Genomic DNA, 15,377 nt, shown 5'->3' with positions numbered 1-15,377 from the left:
AACAAATGCTTTTTTCTGGCAGGGTGTAAGGGGAGGGGGGGGTCCCTGTGGCCCGGCGAGTGGGGAGCGCTCCCCTCCTGCTCCGCTCACAGACCCCGCCGACTGCTTAAAAAAAGGTGGCTAGTGCTGGGAGGGGAGCGGATTCAAAGGCCCCGCAGAGGAGGTCCTGGCTCTCCTCCAGGCCGTGGGATCAGCCAAAGGGCAGCACGTAGAGCGTGCGGGGTGCCCAGGCAGGGCAGATGTAAGGTTGAGCCGGGTACCCCCACCCGCCAGCCCCCAAAAAGCTGCAGAGTCCCGCTCCCTTCTGCCCTAGCACCAAGCACCAGCTGGGGGAACGGGTGTCTGTCTGAACTTGCTCGTTGCCCAGTCTGACGCTGATGTTGGGACTGGGCTGGACCTTGACACATCAAACCCACGCCGGGATGTAGCTGCATACCCCGGTCCCTGAGGTGCTCCCCTCGCTGCATCCCACTGCACCGTGATGGCTGGGAGAAGCACTCATCACTTCTCCTAAGCGTGGGTGCCTCAGCCTCCCACCCGTGGGCAGCTTGTGCTGGTGCTGGTGCGAGGGGGATCCCCCCCAGACCCCCTGCCATGAAGGCAGAGGGGAGAGCAGCAGGCAGCACACCCCTAGCCAGGGGGTTTCAAGCCCATGCCGTAACTCCTCCTTCCTCTGAAAATGAATGACAGGTGTTCTCATTGAACTGTGATGGCTACAGAGGAATTACACAGCCGTAACGCTAATAAAGGCCATACACGGGCAGGGAGGGGAAGGAGAAGAAGAGAAACTTAAAACACAGCCTTGTGTTGTTCAATCCATGGCATGGCCAGCTTCAGAAGGAAAGAGCTGCAGTTACGGGTAATTTTTCTTCCTGCAAAAAATATCAAGAGCCCTGCCTATGCTTATCGACAGTTGAAATCTCAGTTGCAGCATCGTACTATTAAAAAAGCTTGCTTGCTATCATATTTTGCTTTATGACATGGGAACTTTGGAGGTGGTGTGGAACTCTGCGTCTGGGGAACCTCGCTGATAGCTGGAGCCCGGGGGCAGACATTCCTGTCCCTTAGCCATGCAGACCTCTGAGGCTCCAGAGGAGAAAGCACTTATCCTCCCCTGTGCACGGACAAAACCTTCCTTGTCGATACATATATCTGTGTGTCCTCAAGCCTCGAGTAGGAGGCTGCTGGCTGCAAGACCTGCTCAGATCACACTGCTGCTTTGTTGAAACCGTAGCCACGCTGTGCTGCAGAGCAGATCTCTCCTGGACAGTCCCACAGCTTGCTCAGCTGGTTTGAAACCGTTACACAGCTTTCTGCTCCTAAGTCTCATTTGAAATGCTGCCTGTCGTTCCTGCGGACTCCAGGTGGGAAGCGGGGGCACCAGGACCCCAGCATGTCATCAGTCAATAGGTGACCTTCCTCCGGCTTGGCGTTCACAGGTCTCCTCACGTAGACACATTAGCACAGTGACAGCCACCATCATATTACGGTTTTGTGCTTCCTGCCACATGATAGATTTGGGTTGCGAAGAGCTTAGGTGCAAACCCACTTGACCGGACACATGCTTTTTCTGTGCTCTTATCTGTCTGCCACCTGCAGGAACAATGGGGCTAAGATGGTGTCCCTGCGCTTTGTATACCATATACCTCCCCAACAGCATCTTCCCACAAATACAGCCCAGTCGTTACTGCCTGTCACCTATATGCTAAGGAGCAGCACCATTTCACTTGAACTCTGGGTGCGACTCGGGGGCAGCAGGAGGAGGAAAAATATGGGGCAGTTACGTAATCAGGACAGAAATAATTAGGTAGATGAAATCCTAAGAGAAGTAATCCGTCTTCTGAAATGAACTGGCAGCTTGAAAAATTTAGAAATTTTCATCAAACTATTACAAGCCCGAAGCGTGCGTGTGCTTTGTTTTATGGGTTCTTAACACATACAGGACATGCAAGTATAATTAAGGGTTTGCAGTCCATCTTCTTGATATTGGAGTTGGACACTGGAGACCACAATAAATAATCCGTAAATGATCCTTCAAAACCGAATAGTCTATCAAAAAAAAAAAAAAGACTCTTGGCATGTAATTCACTTATCTACTTACTGTTGTCCCCTTTTGGTGCTGGAGGTCTAGATTAAAACCAGAAAACGTAGAGTTAAAACATGCCTACCATAATATTATCCAAGGTAACTTTTATTAACTCCATACATAACAGGAAAGTAACAGGACTAGAAAATTATTTCGCCTGATCAAAGGCTAGAAGAACAGAAAATGTTTCCTTCCACTTAGAAAAGAGTGTTAGAGAAGCGTTAATCGTCACGATGTGGCAGGTGTGCATCAGACCCATAAAAATACTCACCCGTATCTCCAGCCTGACCACGACATGCTGTTTGTACTATGTATGAACACAGAGGTTTCTCTGCACAGGTCCCCCCAGCCCACGCTCCCAAACACAGCTGGTTGGTTTTGGCTTCGCTTTTAAACAATTATCAGCGAAGACCCCTCCTCGCCATGCTAGCAAACCAATGCTTGAGAAAGCGCTATCTTCTCCCACCTTGGCAAGGAGAGGAAATGTGTTTTCCCTTATTTTAAAGCTTGTGGTTTGTTGAGCATACTTCTGACTTGTTCTGTAACACTCACTAGCCGCGCTGGAACGATGCAACCCGTGTGCTGGCGCCAGTAGCTACAGCCCGGCCAGCTTCAGCCTGCGGAGATTCACGTGGCTCGGGCCATCAGAGCCGTGCTCCCGCCGGTGAGCTGAAAGATAACCTCTTTGGTCGCACGTTCAGCTTGCCGTTCCCCATTTGCGGCAGCCTGCTCCTTAGGGAGCGCTGAACTGCGAGTTCCTCTTATCAGAGGGGCAAGATGGAGGGAAAGAAAAACGCACTGAAAACTGCATGTTATAAGATATGCAAACGCCAGAGCAGTCAGCCCCGCTGCTTCGGTTGTTGTCTTGCTTGTATGAATTGACCCCTGCTTAAAACTCCCTCGCTGGCCCGATTTGGCACACTGTTGGTGATGCGGCGTGTCGAAAGGCAGGTCTCCCCCCGCTCCGAGGCCACTGACTCTACAGGCTCCCCAGAGCAGCATCAGCTCCTGGTCAAGCAGGGCTCCCCGCACCGTCGGTGCTGCGTAGGAGGTGAAGGAGCCCCAGCTTAGGACTTCCTTGCACGCTTGCATGGGGCATGGTGACGAGGGCCCAAGTGACAACCGTCCCCAGGAACTCCAGCAACCGCTGACCCACAGCCCCTCCAGTCCTTCCCGCTCCTGCTCCAGGGTCCAAATACCCCAAATTCTCTCCACCAGGCTCCCAGTTCTCCCATGCCAACTTCTTTTGCCCCAACACCCCTATCCCATCCCTCCAAGCCCCTCCAGGCCCAAAGGTGTGTATATCCCTCCCAGCATGTCCAGCCTCGGTCCCCCTTGTGCTTTGCAAGCCCCGTCTGGTCCCAGTTCCCGGCATGCCCAGGGCTCCCAGCCCTTCCCTCCCAGGGCTGCTGGCTGCCAGCAGCTGAGGGGCTTCCTCGCTTTAATAGTCTCATCTAGACTCCTGCCTGTCCAAACAGCTGCAGCAGACACACGGACACATTTTTCAAAATCTTGGGCTGCCTGGGAAAGCCTTGATTCTCAAGGCTTTCTACAGCCATTCCCGTGAACGCTGCAGGCAGCGGCTCTCCGCACCATGCCGTGTTCCTTGGAGTAACGGAGATGAGGTTAGGTTGGGTGAAACTTCCAGGGATTTCCAATTTTTTTTAACAGCTGGCTCCAGCCCCTGAAACATCTGTCCAGCTGGAAAAGATCAGGGAGCTCACGAGACTCATTTTTACATTAGCTGGCCCCCAGTACCAGCATTAAGCCCCACCTACAAAGGCCAAGTCATCCCCATCTGCAGCCATCTCGCCTCTCCTGTGTCTTGCTCAGGCACCCATCCATCTTGTCCGCGTTTTGTGATTTTTGGGAGAACTCTGCCACCATGGCAACAGCTGTGTCAGACAGACTGACACACACCCATAACGCTGGAGCAGATGCCTCAGAGTTTTTGCCATTATCAAATCCTTCCACTTCTCTTACCCATTAACTCTTTCAATGCTGACGTTCCCGCGTCTCCAGCGAAGCCTCTGGTCTGGAGACCAGTTTGCTTTGCTTTCACTGGGAGATGTACCGGAAGAGTTTCCAAATAGCACTTGGGAAGCTAAAATGTCAGGATTAATCTTGAAGGAGGCTGGAACATGAGTTTTGAGGCTGTTGACTAGTGGCTCGACACCATTCAATAGGTAGGAGTCAGTGCAAGTGCTAGCTATGCATTGATAGCTATCTCGAGAGCGCGTTAGCTGATCCGTACGGGATTGTTGAACAATTGCATCCTAGTGCGTTTGTTTTTACACAGCTAAATCCTTTTTACTTCATATCTCTCAACAAAAATTCATTTGGGTGTACGATGGGCTCAGGGACTGCGTCTCAGTAGTCGAAGCAGCCTTTTATCCATCTCTTTTCACACCGGTGCCAATGACTGGCTGGAAGTTACAGCCAATTGGTTTCCAGATCGATTTGGGAAAACAGGGCAACCTCAGTCCAACAAACGCCTGCCGACCCCCCTCTTGGCATGGGGGAAGCCAAGGGTGAGGAACCAACTGCTGTCTCCGTATTTCTCTTCCTCCTCCTCCAACACGTCTGGGACGGGAGGTCTTGCCTGGGGGTGCCCGCGGCATCCTCCACAGCGTGCGTGGGGACAACTTCGCTGGACACGTCTCCAGCCCTCCAGCAGCCAAACACCCGGGAAACCTGGTGTGCCCGTGACTTCTCACTCCTCGATTAGAAAGTGGCTTCAGTCTCAGCTTCAGAGACTTGGAGATCGCGCTGGGCAAAGGCAGACTTAACTCGGGGCATGGTGGCAATTGCAGGGCTCGTCTAGAGAAGCCGAGAAAATGAGCTGAGGCCAGCGGCTCTGGCATTGAGGATGTGCATCTTCTGTGGGCGAGAGCGAACGCAATGCAGACAACGAAGCAGGCCTTAAAAATGCAAATCTTTGGGCTATAAATTTACTACTCTACCCAAGGCAGTTGTTAGTTTTCCATATTTATTTATGATTCATTACAATCTGGATTTTTATAGATCTTCTACTTTAAGTTTTATATTTAATTGAATGAGAGTCCTGGTATCTTTCTGCATGCGTTTATGTGGTTTTCATTAACTACTGTGCAATCTAAGAAAGATCTTTGTTAACCAAAAATAAGGAACGTTTGTTAATGTTTAATGGAAACAATAACAATAAAATTACACAACGATAATTAAAACCACCCCAACCATAAAAGCTCCTTCTTAATGAATCATATTAAGAGAGGGTTCAAGCATGTATTTATGATCTGGGTTGTGATTTATGGGCTAAATTCTGCCCTTGTATGCCTGCATGAGGCTTTCACTGATTTCCATGGGGGCAGCACGTGCAGCGGAAGAAGGCAAATTTTGGATGTGTGCTGATTCAGTACTGCCAGAAAAGAACATTATTTTACCCTGACATAGTATATGCAGAACTAAAATGTAACCCTTCCCACCATTAAAAATAGAGAGAATATGAAGCATGACATCGCCGTGTGCCCTGGTGCTCTCCTGGTGACTGGTTATTGGGAGCTTTTCCAATGGACAGCCCAAACTCCCAGCAGTGATTTATCATTAATCGTCACAACGGACCTAGAGCTGCAAGTGGTTTGCAGAGGTAACAATAAACACTTTCCCAAGCAGTTTGCAGGACCCAGCCTATTGCACAGCATTGCACGTTCAAGAATTGGGTTCTCTTTTATGCTATTTCTCTGTGCCATGCCAGGAGCAGAAAAGGCTTGCAGTGGGTGCAGCCCTCGCTTGCTTTCCTTCTGAGGCTGATTGACTTTTCCTGCAAAGAGTAAATGGGGCCTTAGGGCAAATGAGAATCAGACCCAAAACGTTTCTGATTTGCACGGAAGAGTCAAGAAAGACAAGGCAGTATTCACGAAACTAATAAGACATTATGATGCTAATGATTTTTAATTAGTCAGATATAGATTTTTTTTATCTGGATACTTTTAGGGCACAAGCAGATACAGTGCAAATAGTATCACCAGGCACAGCGCTTTGGAGGTATTTACAAAAAAAGCCTGTCTTTAGAAAGATGACCGATCTCCATCTATTCCATAGCAAGCAGAACTGCAATCTTATTTAACGAACCCCCGATGTATGCATGATAGAGCTGCAAACTTGCACTGGGGGGAAAATTTAATTTTCAAAGTCTGCAAGCGGTGACCAGCACATCGCACAGGGCAGGCTCCGTGTGTCTCTAAGATTTCATGTGCCTCTGCCCGGCCGTGTAGCTCCCTCTCCATCCTTCCCTTCCTCCCTCCCCAGGAGCTGGTGGGTCCTGGCTGTGTCCCCCCACCACAGCCAGCGGCACCTTCCCTGGCTGAAGTATTTTGCAGAGCGAGCCCCGGACCCGACTGCGAGCGAGAAGGGTGGGGGAGGCTGCAGACCGTGCTGCTTGTGCTTGTTTGCATAGGCTGCCAACGCAACTCAGAGACTTATTTTTTAAAAAATGGAGCCCCCTAATGTCTATTTAAACCAGTAAAAATATACATCCCCGTCAGCCTTCCAGCCGGAGCCCTGGCCCCTCAGAAAGCCGCTCTCGGCTTCTTCAATTAACAAATATGAAGCGCGCGCCCTCCTTTCCCAGCACAATGCAGGCTGTCACTATTATCCCTGGCCTCCCAATTATCTCCGAGAATCTTTCACTTAATGAAGTTTCTTTCCCTCCCCTTCCTGGCTCCCCAGACTCAGGGAAGCTTGCTGAACCAATTTAGCAAAACGTTAGGAAGAATAAAATGTAACTGCGTTTTTCTTTCTTTCTTTTGCCGTTTAGTTGGCAGCTCCCTGCTCTGTTCTCAGCTGTGTCCTTCAGAGCAGCGCAGATCAGAGCATGGAAATGCATATCTTGTGGGTGCCGGGAGATGTGAATCATGAAAATGGAGACAATTCCTTCCCCTTGATCACAGTTTGCCCACTTTTTTATTAAAAGGGAGCCTTAAATAAAACTCTCACATCCGAACACCTCCAAAATTGGGAATCAGATCTAGGTTTTGATTGTAATTCTGCCACCGCCTATGACAGTAATGGCTCAAGCCAGGCTTCGAAGGTGAGCCATTACCTGGTGGTGCCCTGTCAAAAACCCAGCGTAAATCAGGCTGGGACTGCAGTGTCTCCAGACCAGCTTCCAACTTTGCAACATTGCCTGGTCTTCTTTTTTTCCCCCACGTCATTCCTCTTCTGCTTTTTCCTCCCTTCTGTGGTCATTGCTTTATTTTGCCTTCTTTTGCAACTTTAAGAGGGTATCTAACACTCCTTCCGTTGCCTTGCCTGAAGATTTTTCCTTTCCAGGTCACCTCACTCTGTAATAGCTTCTACCTATGCTTTTAGCAGCATTCCTATAATTAAGAACAAAGAAGAAAAAGAAGTCCGCTTAGATTTTTTTTTTTTTAATATACCACATTGCTGCCGTTAATCTTTCATGTGGACAACACAATGTGTCTTATTTAACATCGCATCTTTCCTGAAGGGAGGCAAAAGACTCCTTCGTCTTAACACCCCCTCCTCGTCGATAATCCTGGCAAGGATTTGAGCCCCCAAGAGCACCTACCGCAATGCAGACTTCCCTGGTTTAAAACAAAGGCTTAGCCACCCCCAGGGATGCAATGTTTGTGGCTTCTTCATGAACTAGCCCTAGGGGGTCTGTACCCAGCAAGGGCTGAGAAGAGCTCAGCATAGCCTGAGCTGCCAGGGCCATGTGATGTAATGAAATTGGGATGAAGAGTTCCTGAGATTTCCTGAAAACTCACCAAAAAACCCAACACTGGGTCAGGATTGGTGGGAACCAGTTGGCAGACCTCGATGTCAGTGGACAGTTGGGTTCCTGGCTGAACATTAGTCATCAGAAATGTCTTCCCTGTGAAAATACTGAGTTCCCTCTGAGAAACCAGAGGTGCCACCCCCTCGATTTCCATTTGTGCACCCCCCCCATGTCCTTGTTGTCTCTGCAGTCCATGCTCTGGGCACAGAGCCTGTCCCCATCCCCTTCCCGTGTGGTTACGGCCGCTGCAGCAGTGACACCGCATCCACCGTCACGGGGCACCCACCGACTGAGCCTGGAGTCCGGCTGGAAAACAGAAAGTGGGGCAAAGCGTGGAGGTGGGAGCTCTGATTAACTGCCCTGTCAGGACTGCTGAATTTAAGCACTTTGGGGTTATTCTGGCAGACAGAAAATCTCTTTTGGGAGGGAGAGAATAGAAAATTGCACTAAAAAGATTACAGCTGGGTGGCAGCTCTTCCCCTCCCATCCCTGAGGAAATGCTGATGTCTTTCAAATCAACGAGCCACACAGGGATTATCTGAGGGCAGGCTCTGACTTTACCTGAGCATTAGAGTGGGCTGCAGGACAGCAAAATAAAGAAGCCGAGTCCCCAGCTGGCCTTTTCAAAATGTAAGGGACCTATTCCAGCCCGAATGCATTTCTATTGCAGTTTATTCCAAACTCAGAGCACGTGCAGACGCTGCCTGTTGGCACCTTGGACGTGCAGGTGCCTTTTGGAAAGCGGTGCTGGAGAGCTGGCAACCAAAGCAAGCAAGCAATCCAGCTCCTGGGATGCCTGCGACGGGGTTCTGCCTCTATTCCCAAGCTGGGGGGCACAGATGCCAAGCTGTTAAAGCAAGACGATGCTCCCAGGCTTGATTTTTGTCCGTGCTGGCTCCGGCTCTGTGGAAGCAGGGGTGGAAATTGCATCGGGAGCTGAAAGCTGGAAGTGGAATAAGAGGAAGGGAGCTGCTGGCTGCCAACTGAGCCCCCCCCAAAAAAAGTGCTGGTACCCTGAGACAGCTGCCACCCCAGGGAGCCTCTGGCTGCCCCTGCCAGGAGACATGAAGTCCTCCGGGGGCAATCAGGGCTGCCAAAATCTGGGAGGAACTCCAGCTTAGGGGAAAAGCACTCTGGAAGAGGAGGGAGGAGATAACACCAGAAAAAGCAATCCATGTCAAGCACACTTCCCCCTTCAGTGGCCCAGGAGCTCAGTGCTGTGCTGGCACTTGGTGGAGCAGAGGCAGGGAAATAAATTTGGCTGGAGCCGGCAGTGAGCGTGAGCCTGTCCTGGCCAGGCGCTGTGATCCCTTCCACCTACCGGCAAGGGTATTTTCCTTCTTTTCCTGCCACATTGTCAAGCACGTCTCTTGATTTCAGTGCTCCCCGCTTCCTGATTTGATTCCTTATCATGCGTCTTTCCACGATGTGAAGGCACCTGTGTTCAGTGGGTGCTGCCACCTCTGCCACTGGGAACGGCCGTGGGATGGTCACTTGGTGGGCAGCTGCTCAGCATCTCTCTTTATCCCTGCTGAATGCCAGGCTGCTCACCATGTTACCTCCCAAACATTTTCCTAACAGCCAGAGGCTGAGCCCCACAGGGATTATCGCCTCTCTTTGGAAAGGGCTGAGTACAGCAGAGAGAGAGGATACAAAACTACAGCAAATTTTGTCTCTAATTTCCAGTGGCCAATTTGAAGACTTGTTTTTCTCTTGTATTTCACACTTTGTATGTCCAGATTACGGCTCCCCTGCTTCCCGCCACAGCACGGACCTGCAGATCTGACCCCTCATCTCACAAACTGGATACTCCACAAACGGAGACTTCATCACCCAGGTCGTGGCAACCTGTACAAATTTGGGGTTAAGCCACTTTCCTAGCATTCAGTCTGAGCTCTGTGGCGGTGAGAGATACAAATCAGCGTGTCAAGCCTTTTGCCTTAATCCCAATGCTGTGACATCTCCTTCTGTCATCCTCACTACCAATGGCCATTTTGGGCACTGAAGGATGCAGCAGTCCCGACTGCAACAGCCTAATTCTCTCTGCAAACCCTCCTGCCTCCCCCAGCACTGTCCACTTGGGTACGAGGGGATGGCATCTGTTTGCCAGCGGCTTTTAAGATTTTTTTCCCTCCGTTGTGGAATGACAGCAGCATTTGTTTTCAAGTGCAGAAATGGAAACGTGTCCAGATCGGGACCAAAACTTGTGCTTTTGCTTTTTGGAAGTGCCTGTGGTTTGACTGCTGGCCCAGTAAAGAGGATTCAGATAGCAGCATCCGACCTCCCTCGGTTTCCCTGCCTGCTGCCTCTCTGCGTGATGCCGAGGAAGGACATGAAGTCGGTCCAGCTCCCAGCCCAGCCTGGGGGTGTTGTGCCTGGCCACGGCGGGGGAGGAGGTCTGGCTGCCTTCCCTGCTTTCTCAGTATTGTAACCCAGAAATGAAGCCTACTTCAGTATTGCTAAATAAAAGAGTGCAGGGGTTGATTCATGTCCCCAAGACAAGGGACAGTAAATAGCTTGTACATTGGTATTTCCTGTAAAGTAGAGTGTCTGTGCCTAAATAATACGGCCTTGGGTCTTCTCTGGGCTCGGACGAACCAGCCCCTGTGGTCCTAAAATGTGACTATGACCCCTTGCACATTTTTTTTTCTGGTTTAAAGCAACTGAAGTAACAGGAGGGCTGTGTTGCAGCCCACCAGAGCTGACTTTTATGGTATGACAATTTATGGCATAGCATGAGGTGCAGCTTAAAGGCTTAAGGAGTGGCTGAAGGTGCAAGGTTTGCTGGGGTAGCAGTGGAGATAGATACTGGGGATAGCAGGAGGAGCCCAGGCTGGTGTAGCGTTTGTCATCTGCTCTGGGTCAGAGTCAAGGAGCAGAGGTAAAATTCAGGAGTGAATGTGATCCCATGCCCCACGCTCCACCTTACTCCCTGACTGTTTGTTTAGTGGTGTGCTTGTACCCAGAGGCACCAACCCCTGCTGCACAGGTCATTTGATGGCAGAGCTCCCTTTTGCATCCTCAACATGGTCCAAGTTGCTTCTTTTTCCAATTGTACTGTCAGCAGCTTTTGAAAAGCAAAAGGGAGAAACCCCTCTGCAAGCAAAAGATACAACCAGAAGGAAGGCTGCCAACCTTTAAATGGTGCTTTGGTCCAGCAGAGCTTTTGGCAGTGATCTCCACCAGCTGAGCTAATGGTGTGGCTGGTAGCTGTAGCAAACCGTTCTTCACCAAGCATCTAGAGGTATGGGAAATATGCACATTGCCAGGGTCTGGAGAAGACCATGGCCTCTTAACACGTGGCAAACGACCTCTGTCCCCCGGGGTGACTTATGTGCCTTTCATCCCCATCTGCTCCTGCTCCCTGCATTAACGCCCTTCATCCATCCCAGCGTGGGGCTCCCTTTGCCTCTTCTGCGTGCTAATGCTGGACACTTCCCACTCCTATCCAAGCAGTGCCAGGAGGAGCACTGAAAACCCGTGTCATCCTGTTGATGTTTACATCTCCAGCATCCAGCTCCTTTGCTGCCTTTGAGAGCCCAGAGGAGCAAATGCAGGGAAAATCTGGCTCTGCTGCCACTGCCCTGGGGCCAGCCCTGGCAAAGCAGCCTTGGACCCGCAGTGACTGTGGCTGCCACTTGCCCTGGGCTGTGCAGAGGCAGGAATGAAGGTTGTCCTTCAGAGGGTTAGAGCAGACCCACTTTGGGGTAAATTTGCACAGCGCCAGCAAAAAATGATTCCTTTTCCCCTGGCAAGTGCTGAGATCCCTGATCCAAACCCTGAAAATGCTCAAAAGAGGTGCTAGCAGAATGGTTTTAGCATAGACAAACCCCAAGTATTTTCTTCCAGCTCCATTCGGAGAGCCAGCTGAATCACTTTTTGAAACGCTTTCCTAAATATTCAGCCAGAGATGTGGAAAACTTCTGTACAAATATGTAAAAGAAAAGCATACGAGGACTCTGATGTATAATGCAGTGTATTAGAGAAGGTTAGGTGCAGCTATCCCCACCTGCTCCAGCTCTACCACACAGCCCTAACCTCTGCTTTTGTACAGTCTGGGTGTCCTTGACCAACACAGTCAACCTCCGGATGAAATGTCATCTCTGCCACGGAGAAAACACTTCACAGGCTCGTTATGACACTCGGTCATTTGTGTAGTACTGAAGGATGGAAAGTGTTAGACATGTGTTATGTATTATTATTAACTTGGAGAGTTTCTGATTTCTAGTACCATGAACGATAGTCACAGATGTACAAGGGTCCACATAGTTTATAACAGAGGTAAGCTAGAATAAGGATGGTCTTGAACTTTCTATCAGCTATTTTTAATTCAAAAGCAGATCTGGAACTGAGGTTGAGCCTTTGCTCTTTAGTTACCCAAATAATAAAATTAAGACCAAAGCCAGATGAACTTAGGGAAAGTTAAGGTTCAGATCATATCAAAGACTATACCTCAGGCCCAAATTTAACATGCTGATACTTTTTCTCTTTGCTTTTAATCTGTGTGAGGGACTTCCTCCTCCTCTTTACAGAAACCAGGTGTCTATTCTTTTTTGGCCGGCATTTCACGGCAACGTGTATCCTGGTTTATGTGCCTGATCTTCATTCCACAAACAAAAAAGGAAAAAGAAGCCAGTATTGCTTGCAATTAAAATGGCAACGGTGGATGGGAACAAGATTCAATGCAACAGAAAGCAGATTAGATTAAGCAAACTGTTGAAAATTTATTCTTCTGGTTAATTTTATCTGTAAAATTGTCCTAAAGACTAATATTGTCAATTCTCATTTGGCTCTGTAGGACCCTGCGTGAATCCAAATCCATCCTTTTTTGGCAGGCCTTTTTATCACCAGTAGTACAGTGACATCTAAGTGTCAAGAAGATGGGCCAGTCGGAGCATAGAAAATTGATTTGAGCAGCACCATCCCCCCTTGGCTGGCTGCAGATAAACAGTTCAGCTAATACGCTGCTCCCGACCTCTTTGGGGCTGTATTTGAATATGATCTAATACGGCAGCTGCTTCACTGGAAAAGCTGAAAGTAAAGTAGTCCCTGAGAAGTTTTGCTTTTCTCCTGCGTTTTTAAAAGGTGGGACAGAAGAGTAAAGAAAAAGACTTGCAACCATGAGGGCCTTAGACATGAAGGCCTATGTGCTATTTGCTGCTTAGTAATTTTTTTTTAAATGTTGAAAGTAAGGGAAACGAGTCTGCATTAGACATAAAGATACAAAAGCACAATTAAGCTATCTTGGCTCTTTTTCTTTCCTGAAGCCTGCCTTCCAAAACACCCGAGTAATTGATATGCTTGAGACATTGTTTTAGAAACAATTTGCACGGGTGCTGATAGCAATGGTGCTCAATACATCCCTCCCTTCGAGCTGCTACCTTCTGGGCTGCAAGCGCTCCCATTTCCACCATCGGATCGGAGCTGAACGGGCAGCATGATCCAAACCCTGCCCACCAGTACTCCTCCCTCAGCCAGCTCTTCAAGCGAGGGCTGCGAACGGGATCGGGAGCTCAGAGGGGAGCAGTTGGGGGCTACGCCGGCAAGAAGGTGCCCCGCAGCACTCGCAAGGGCTGCACGACCGTGCCGGGGGTCTCTGCGGCCGAGGGCAGAGGAAAGCCCCCTTCGGCCCCGTCCCCAGCCGCAGGCAAGCCCCGGGCACGGGGGCACGGTGGCGGTGGGCCGTAGCGGGCACGCCGAGGGCACGGAGGCAGCCCCGCTCCCGGCGGGAAGGAGTGGGAGTTCCCATCTGCTTCAGGCCTTCGCCTGGTTTTGGATGAGGGAGCGATGGAGCACAGAGGAAGGCAGGAAAAAATGTAAAAGGCAGAGCCCGCTGCTCGGCTCTCTCTTCTTTTCTTCCCGTTTTGAGATCAGGGGACTGGAGCGCTCCTGCCATTCATCTTCCCTCCCGCCTGCTCCCAGGGCTGCTGTGCTCCACGCAGTTTCTTCGAGTGCTGTCATCCCCGCAGCATCCGAGTGCCTTCCAGTAGGGCATTACACGAAGTGACTAACATCTGTCACATGTGGCTCATTCTTTCCCTCAATCAGCCTCAATCAGCTTTTCTGCAGGCAGCACTTCCTATCTGCAAATAACAGCCATCACGGGGGCTGGCAGGATGGATGCTCTCTCCTCCGCTTCTCCTTTCCTAGCTTTATTCTGATTTTCTCCCATTGCTTTTCATTCCCTTTTGTTTTCTTCCTGCTCACCACCACCACCACTACCATTATTTGCCTTTGTCTTCCATGTCCCCAAGAAATCTTCTCTCCTCTCTTTCCTTATCGCATGCCTTGATCCCTTTCATCTTTCTTCCATTTCCCCCCACGACCACCTTCCTCTTCCTCTCTTCCCACTGTGCTGCCACCCCTTTACCCACCATCGTCCCTGTGTCCAGCACCAGGAGAGCTGGCCCCTGCCTCCACCCCAGGTTGTGTTGTGCTGGTAAGAGAAACCTCGCAGCCTGCCAGGTCCCATCAGCACCTAGGACTTCTTCCCTTGGTCAATGCCTTTCATACGCCGGTTCAAACTGAAGGCATAGGGAAGCAATGGCAGCCAGGTGTGGTCACACATGAGGTTCTACCCACCATCTCGGGAGCAGACCATGATTAGGAAGCAGAAGGCTGTTTGCACCCCTGGCCTGCTCCTACCATGCTGGTGGCTTTTGACAAGGGTCCTTGTCCCCAGCGCCTTGTTCTTGCCTTCTGTAAAATGGGGACAGTGCTACTGACTGCTTGGGCTCAGCGTTTGAGGGTAGGAAGAAACCCTGAGGGCAGAGCACAGATCCCAAGCTCTTCTCTAGCGGCGACTGGGATAACACTGTGGGTGGCCGAGTCAAGCTAACTCAAACTTAAATTTGACCTCCCCTTCCAACCGAATCAAATGCCTCGCTCCCTTTTCCTGCCTTTGAGACAGAAAACAATGCCTGAATTAAACATGAGAGTGGAGGTGCCCTCCCCGGTCATCACGTTCAATCTCTTGCTATGGGCGGACGAGGTGCCATATAATCCGTTTCACAAACGTATTGAGCTGGATGTTTAAAACAGGGAGTTATTATCCCTCCCCCACAAAACAGCTGATGCTTCAAAATTTAGATGTGTGAGAAAGAAGCACAAGATGCTTTTTTTTCTCAGTTGAAATTTCAGCAAAAAGGGAGAAAATTTATCAGAAAACTCCAACATTCTGCTCTTACTGAGCAGTCAGAAAAGTTTGGATTTGAGATGCAGGTAATTTTCTTTATTAAAAAAAAATAGGCATATAGGCATCCAGAGAATTACTTATTTGAGGGTAATCTGTATGGTTTTTCTACAATATTATCTTAGATGGACAAATAGCAAGAGAGAGCCTATTTACTGGCAGATGCTTTAACAAGAGCATCGCCTGCACAGCCCTCTCATTTAGCAGAGACATTTGGTCCCACACCTGCTCAGCTCCAATCTATTACACAGCATCTTAGCACTGGCTGCAATTTTTGTAGACTGAAGTTTACCCACTTGTGCTGACTTTAACCAACAGTC

This window comes from Harpia harpyja, chromosome 8 (genome assembly GCF_026419915.1).
Source record: "Harpia harpyja isolate bHarHar1 chromosome 8, bHarHar1 primary haplotype, whole genome shotgun sequence".
Classification (NCBI taxonomy): Eukaryota; Metazoa; Chordata; class Aves; order Accipitriformes; family Accipitridae; genus Harpia; species Harpia harpyja.
The sequence above is the reverse complement of the archived record's forward strand: the minus strand, read 5'-3'. Positions refer to the sequence as shown.